General features: G+C 52.4%; 1 pseudogene; it reads left to right on the forward strand.

Moving 5' to 3' along the window:
* The first annotated feature begins 1,770 nt into the window (after window positions 1-1,770).
* LOC119315767 overlaps window positions 1,771-8,335 on the forward strand; it is a 36,446-nt pseudogene continuing 29,881 nt past the window's right edge.

The raw sequence follows: 8,335 nt of genomic DNA on the forward strand, positions 1-8,335 counted from the left end.
ATCCACATGCGACGATGTTGTGAGTTGTCTCCGGGTCATTGTAATTTGTAACCTTGTTGACATGCTTACGGGTGTGTGCGTCAATTTATGTTTTCTTAGGCAAAAATTAAGTTTTCTTTTTTTTGCGGGGACAAGAATTAAGTTTTCACATGGAACAAAAACTCAATTACATGTCCCTTGGCTGTTGGCACTGTAAAAAGGTAACCCCCGCTCATTGACATTATGTGCTACCGCCGACAAGTGTAATGGCTTGCGTTTGATTAGTCATATTTTTATTACCATGTATGTGCCCGTGCATTGTCACGGGACCATATATTTTCTATCCTTGGACTAAAAATTATGAACGATCCAAAATAGTTGGGATCATTTTAAAATGCAGTTTTGCTAAAGCACATCTAGATGTGCCATAAGTATTGCACATCTAAGTCATATGTCATTGATCTTATATTGAGATTCGCGAGAATATTTTTTTTTTATTTTCTCTTTATGATTGATTCACTCACTTAGATGTGCAATAACTAGAGCACATCTAGATGTGCCCTAGACACATCCTTTAAAATGTGTCAATGATCTCAAATACGAATCCAACAGGATCAAGTTTGTCTCGTAACTCACATAGCGGTGGACTCATTGTTCAAGGTTCAATGAAACCTTACATTTTTTTTGCGAATACAATGAAACCTTACATAAATCAACCGATACAATCGTTAAGATATTTGGAATGGCATCAGTCCGTCAGGTCATGCTTTTCGCTCCAGGGGAAGAAGCTACTTTGCGGGGCGGTGGTATATTTTGCAGCACTCGCAGTCCCCCACACTGCCATCGAACTTGATCTCGCAAAGCCCGCCTGTCAAGCCGGCGGCTCTGCATCGCGCCACGCAGTCCTCGCGGCTGCGGCAGGTGGGATCCGAGGCTGTCTGACACGGGCCATCTGCATAAACTAGAATTAGTAGAGTAGTATCATTAGGGACTCGTTACCCCGCAATTACAAGCGGCGTGTTGCATCATACTTTGTCCGTTCTAAAATAGATGATTCAACTTTATATTAATTTTAGTATAAAGTTGGTTCCAAAATAAATGACCTAACTTTTTAAAACGGAGGGAGCACATGTCGTTTCGGATACTTATCCGGTCTTTGCAATTAGACTTCAACCATCAGTTTTCACAAAAAAAAAATGCTTCTCAAACAGAAATTAGTACTCCCTAGTTGTACAGAGGCCGCGTCAATTAATTTGGATCGAAGGAGTGCAAATATTGAAAATATAATTCATGTTGAACTTAATTAACATTATCACTATGGTGTGTTGGGAACTTCCTATATATATTGTCGGGCCTTACAAAACTACGAGTATTGTGACGCTGTTACGGCCTCCGTTCCCCCTGGCCCAATCACCACCGACGCTAGGGCCTCGACTACTGCTGCACCCGCTGGGTCGGAACGGCCCCGTCGACAAGTCAAGCCCAACAGCCGGCTGACGGCCCAAGTCTGGGACACCACTCGCTAGGGTTAAATATCACCGGTTCCCCTCCTGCGTGGGGTGGCGTTGATGTAACTGGCTAGGCGCGGCTCTCTTCTCCCGATCCCCCTTTCTTCCTCCGCCGAACCCCAAATCGGCCGGAATTCTTGTACCCTTGATCCTGTGTGAGAAATATTGTAGCGAGAGCCTAACAAGTGGTATCAGAGCCGTCCCGATCCACCATCAAACTTTTCTCCCCACCATCAATCTGGCCGGCCATTTCCCCTCTATTATCCAGACGCGGCGAGGTGCTATGGAGGAGATCAACAAGGCTCTGGCTGACCTGACGGCGGCGATCAGCGGCATGTCCGCCCAGATCAGTGAGATCCACCCGGTGGTTCTCGAGCTTCAAGGATGGCGCCCGGCGATCGAACGATCCGTCGAAGAGTTGCGGGCGGAGGTGACCGATCTTCGCCAACACATCCAGGCACCGCGCCCAGCGGCCGCGCAGGCGCCAGATCCGGCGCTGCTGAAGGAAACGGCGCCCCCGATCCGCCTCTCCGACCTGCCGCCCCTGCTTCCAGACATGGCCAGCACGTCTCTCATCGACCAGGCGAGCAGCCACACGCTCGCGGTGACGGCGGTCACGGGCCCGATGGCCACGGCGTCGCACATGATCTTCGGGGGAAATCGGTGGGTGAGATTCACACCCCATGATTGCCTCCGGCCACTTGTGAAAGGATCGATATGGTTGACTAGAGGGGGGGTGAATAGGCAACTACCAATTTTTAGCTTTTCTTTACCAAATTAAACTTTGCATCAAAGTAGGTTGTCTAGATGTGCAACTAGGTGAACAACCTATATGATGCAATAACAACAAGCATACAAGCAAGCAAGAGAAGTACCACTACAAGGCTTGCACAAGTAAAGGTAAGAGATAACCAAGAGTGGATCCGGTGAAGACGAGGATGTGTTACCGAAGTTTTTTCCTTTTGAGGGGAAGTACGTCTCCGTTAGAGCGGTGTGGAGGCACAATGCTTCCCAATAAGCCACTAGGGCCACCGTATTCTCCTCACGCCCTCACACAATGCGAGATGCCGTGATTCCACTATTGGTGCCCTTGAAGGCGGCGACCGAACCTTTACAAACAAGGTTGGGGCAATCTCCACAACTTAATCGGAGGCTCCCAACAAAACCACGAAGCTTCACCACAATGGACTATGGCTCCGCAGTGACCTCAACCGTCTAGGGTGCTCAAACACCCAAGAGTAACAAGATCCGCTAGGGATGAGTGGGGGAATCGAAAATCCCTTGGTGGAAGTGTAGATCGGGGCCTTCTCAACTACTCCCGAGCAAATTAGATAGATCGGGCGAAAATGGAGCTTGGAGCATTTAATGGAGCTTGAGCAATAAATGGAGCTTTGGGGAGGAAGAGATGGGTCAAAGAGAAGAAGGGGACTCCCTTTTATAGTGGGGGCAACAAACCAACCGTTGCCCCCCACCAACCAACCCCGCACAGAGCGGTACTACCACTGAGAGTGGGCGGTACTACCGCCAGGACAGCGGTACTGCCGCGCCAGCCAGCGGCACTGCCGCGCAGAGAGGACTAGTAGGGAAAGGACCCAAACGCGGTACTACCGCGGTGGTAGGGGCGGTACTACCACTCCTGGAACGGTGCTACCGCCTCTACAACCGCAGCTAGTGCCGCAAAATCCGACACGAGAAAAAGACCTCTCGAATCGAGGCAGTAGGAGCCAGACTGCCCAGTGGTACTACGGCAGCGGGGTCACGGGCGGTACTACCGCTGTGGAGCGGTGCTGCCGCTTGTGACCCTTCGCCCGTACTACCGCTGGAAGTGCGGTACTACCGCTGGGGCGCAAGAGAGAGAGAGAAACTCTCCAAAGATGCTGAGGACGAGGCGGAGGTGCCAGGTGTCGTGGTTCTAAGCCTGACAGTAGAGTGGGGGGTAGGTATGGAGAGGCAAGGTCCTAGCTATGGAGAGGTTGTAAGCACAAAGGATGTACGAGTTCAGGCCCTTCTCGGAGGAAGTAACAGCCCTACGTCTCGGAGCCCGGAGGCGGTCGAGTGGATTATGAGTATATGAATTACAAGGTGCCGAACCCTTCTGCCTGTGGAGGGGGGTGGCTTATATAGAGTACGCCAGGACCCCAGCCAGCCCACGTAGGTGAGGGTTTAAGGTGAGTTAAGTCTGGGGCGTTACTGGTAACGCCCCACATAAAGTGCCTTTACTATCATAAAGTCTACTTGATTACAGGTCGTTGCAGTGCAGAGTGCCTCTTGACCTTCTGGTGGTCGAGTGGGTCTTCGTGGTCGAGTCCTTCAAGTCAGTCGAGTGTGTCCCTCGTTGGTCGACTGGAAGGCGACCTCTTCTAAGGGTGTCCTTGGATAAGGTACTTAGATCAGGTCCATGACCCTACCCTAGGTACATAACCCCATCATTAGCCCCCGAATGGATTGAGGCTTCGAGTGAGGAAGGAGTTGATGTCGTTTCCGTTTAACCTTTGTGCCCTGGTCGTGCGTTGTCCTGGACCAAAGAATCTCTTCGTCGACAGTGAACGACTTGTCTTCAGTCGACTCGATCCATTCTATTCTTGCGTCGAGTGATCTTTCGGGCTTCGACGATATCCGAGCGACGGATCGCCGGAAACCCCGTGTCTGACAGACTGATCTGCCGTTCGCGGATTCCGCGGGATGCGAAATTTGGGGACGCGCGCGAAGCGGGATGGCCCGCGGCGTTCGGATGGGACGGGACATGGACGCCTCGATCTCCGCGCTGCCTTTTTCGCCACGTATCCCGTCTGCATAACTGTTCCTGATATGATTAGATCGACCGGGCCCACCTGTCATCCACTCGGAAGGGACCTTATAAATGCGCCCGGCGAGGATTTCTGTACTGCGCCTCAATCATTCTCTCTCTCTCTCTGCTTCCTTCTTCCCCGCCCAGCGTGCTCGCTCTCGCCCCCGCACCACTTCCCTTCGCGCATCTCGCCAGCAACCATGGCCAAGGAGAAGACGGCAGCGCTGGAGCGTGCGAAGAAGGCGTCGGCGTCGGAGAAGGCAAAGGGGAGATCCACCAGCCGCGGAGGGTCCTCGTCCAGATCCCGCCTGCCGAAGGGCTGGGTCCAAGGAGACTGGATCCAGTCGACCATCACCGAGAGTGACCTCCTCGACATGGCCAATGAGGGCTTGATTCCTCATGGAGCTGCGAGGCTTCCGGGGAAGGAGTGGCAGCCCCAGCCAGAAGAGGGTGAGTGTGTGCTCTTGGCCACCCATGTTGATCGTGGATTTTCCTTGCCGCCGAGTGTTTTCTTCCGTGGCTTCTTGAATTTCTTTGGGGCGCAGCTCCACCACTTTACCCCAAACTCTATTGCCTATCTTGCCACGTTCGTGTCCATGTGTGAGGGTTTCCTGGGCTGTCGACCGCACTGGGGTTTGTTCAAGCATATATTCACGTGTCGATCTCAGACCGTGAAGAAGGCGAGCCCAGGTGCTGAGAGAACCCGAGTCGTCCAAATGTGTGGGGGTCTGGGAATTCAGGTGAGGAATAAGAGCACCTTCCCGCCCATGACCTTTCCCGAGTCCGTCAGAGGCTGGCAGTCGACTTGGTTCTACTGCCAGGTCCAGTCGACGCCAGGGCAGTCGAGTGGACTCCCTCCGTTTACCATGGACCGAGTGAACAAGCCCTCCCCTCTGAAGCTGATTCCGGAGGAGAAAGCTGACGTGAAGATGTTGATGGAGCGCGTGGTGCAGTTGGTTCGGGAGGGAGTGACAGGCATGGACCTCCTGGAGGTTTTCCTCAGGCGTCGCATCCAGCCCCTTCAGTTCCGGAGCCACTGCATGTGGTTGTACCGTGGGACCGAATACGAGACTAGAGTCCATCCAGAAGCAGTCGACGACGTCACTCTGGAAAGATGGATGGTAGCCGTTACCGGAAACAAGGATAACCCACGCGGAGCCAGAAGGATTCCTCCACTCGACCACAACAGCGACCCAAACAAGGTACACTTGCCCTGCTCTCCACTGCGCCCTTGTCGCATTCATTTCTGTTTACCCTGCCGACTGGTCGACTGATCCTTGTCTGGACATCTGCTAGGCCCTCACCGAGCTGTACTCGATGCCCAATGGGGCACAAGCTTCGACTGAGGAGGGCGAGGCGAGCGGGGGCGAGAGCCAGGAAGAGGAGGAATGGGACTCGGATGTTGCAGAGGATGATGACGACGATGATGATGATGACGGTGATGAAGATGACGTCGAGGACGAGGAAGAAGAGGAGGAGGAGGTCGTACCACCGCGCTCAGAAAGGCGGTCGAAGCTTGTCCACGACCCTTCGACCGAACGTGGTAAGGGGGTTGCGACCGCCACTCAGTCGACCAAGCGCCCTCGGACCACCTCTCCGGTGCCGACTGAAAAGGCGCCGAAGCAGCCCAGGGCGGCCTCGTCGAAGCCGATCAAGCTCTTGCCGAAGATGAAGGTGTCCATCCCCACCATATCAGGGTAACCGTGCTGCTCATATTTTCTTATTCTGTGTGAACTTTGTCTCTGGTCGACGCTGAAGTTAGTCGACTGATCCTTCGGAGTTGCAGTGCTGCCACTTCTGAAACTTCGGCCCGGGCTGATGACCACGAGATGGAGGACGCAGCAACTTCGAACCCAGGTACTGTATTCTTAACGCCGTTCTTAGTCGACTGACTCGCGATCTTTGATCCTGATTTTTCTCCGTAGCTCCACTCAATACTGTTATCAATCTCCCTGATGATGATGAGGATGAAGAGCCGCTGAAGCGCAGGAGGAGTCGGAAAACGTCCGCCAGTAAGGTGCCTCAGGATGTGACGGCGCCTGAGATTCTGACTGTGGAGGAAGAGAACATCACTCGACACACGGTGTCCTTCGCAGATCCATTGACGAGTGCTCAGCAGCCCTTCCTCTTCACGACGCACCACGTCCCAGAGGACCAAGCTGGCGCAGCGAAGGAGGCGATACGCCAAGCGGGAATCATGATGGAGCAGCTGAAGACCATCCGGGATGCGAGCCAGGCGGCTTATGACGCCAGTTCTGCCCTCCAAAGCAATGTCCAGGTCAGTCGACCGCTGTTTGTTCTGTTGGATATGCTACCAAAAACTTTTCTTTTCCGGAATTTATAGTAGTCACCCACTGGGTGTGTCGAATAAACTCCGTGTTAGCGGGGGCACGCTGAGTGCACCCGCTGGGTGTAGTCCCCAAGGCTAAGGTCGACTGCTGGCAGTCGGCCTTAGCCTTTATGATGTCAATTTTTCTGTCAGTCGACTATGTCGACTGGATTTCACAAACCGGTGGGGGCACGCTGAGTGCACCCACTAGGTGTAGTCCCCGAGACTGTGGTCGACTGCTTGCAGTTGATCACAGTCTTAGAGAATGCATCTCTTTTTCTTTGAGGTCGACTGGTCGACTTTGTCTTCAACAGGATTAGTGGGGGCACGCTGAGTGCACCCACTGGGTGTAGTCCCCGATACTACGGTCGAATGCTTGTATTCGGCTGTAGTCTTAGAAACGTGTGTTTTTTCCTTTTTCACTCGGAAGTGAATTATATTTGACATTTAGTCGATTGGTTCTTCGCAGAACTCTTGTGATCTTGTGACTCGCTACTCTGAGCTGGAACACAAGCATACTCAACTCGAGATGAGCCTGAAGCTGGTTCAGGAGAAGCTGACAAAGGCAAAGGAGGAGACCGAAGGTATGTTTGGTGAGACCCTGACGACTGCTTTCCCCTTGCTTGTTTCAAAATCTGATCTTGCTGTAACTTGCAGGTAAGGTAAGGGAGGCCCAACAGAAGAAAGACCTTGAACTAGCTGAGAAGATCAAGCTTGCTGACGAGAAGTTGGCTTCAGTCACCAAGCTTGAACAAGACAATACCAATCTGAAAGCTGCTCTTGGGATCGCCAACAAGGAGATCAGTCGACTAAAAACTGACAAAGCTGCCCTGACCGACCAAGTCAGCAAATTGACTGGGAAGAAGACTGATCTGGAGGCCTTCCTGAGTAGTCTAGCCAAGAAGCTGTTTCTTATGCTTGAAGGTAAACCTCTATGCTTGGCAAACATTTCCAATTGTGGTTTTTCCATTCGACCATCCCCTTGATTTAGTGATCATCCTTGCAGAATTCTGTCAAAACTTTGAAGAAGAAACTAGCCGGCTGGAGCCAAACCTCGACCCTGTCAATTCTCCGGTGAACGACGAAGTTGCCATGGATGTTTTCCGACTGGAGTCTCGTGTCGCAGCTGTCGTGGACTATCTCGCAAGGCTGAAGGCCGCCACATCTCGCATCGACTCGACGCTTTGGCCTGAGGAGACACTTCAGAATGATCTTGAGTTGCTGATGGCCCGGTTGAACACGATCCCTGGTCGAGTGCAAGAATGGAAGAAGTCCTCGGCTCGGTGTGGTGCAGATATTGCTCTGTGTCTGGCCCGAGTCCACTGTAAAGATGCGCGAGAAGAGAAGCTGGCGGCCCTTCGGGTGGCCAATACCAAGAAACACGACTTCAGGTCCTTTATGGAAACTTTCCTTGCAGCTGCCACTCGGATCGCCGACGGAATTGACCTTGATGAATTCGTTGCTCCTTCCAGCCCTCCACAGGAGGGGTAAAAAACTTCTTCTGGCTCGACGCTTTAAATTTGCCTCGGTATGCCGAGTGGAATTGTAACCGATAAACCTTAACAGGCTTAACGCCTGAGCACTCTCGGTTCCTTTAGATATCGATTCAAACTTGAATTTGGTGCTTGAATATGATTGCCTTTGGCTCGAAATGTCTTTTGCAGGTTCAAAGCAAGGCGCCTTTACTGCAATCGACATATTCTTCAGTCCACTTAGGCGAGCACTGGGCTG

Source organism: Triticum dicoccoides, chromosome 6A, assembly GCF_002162155.2.
Source record: "Triticum dicoccoides isolate Atlit2015 ecotype Zavitan chromosome 6A, WEW_v2.0, whole genome shotgun sequence".
In the NCBI taxonomy this organism is placed as follows: Eukaryota; Viridiplantae; Streptophyta; class Magnoliopsida; order Poales; family Poaceae; genus Triticum; species Triticum dicoccoides.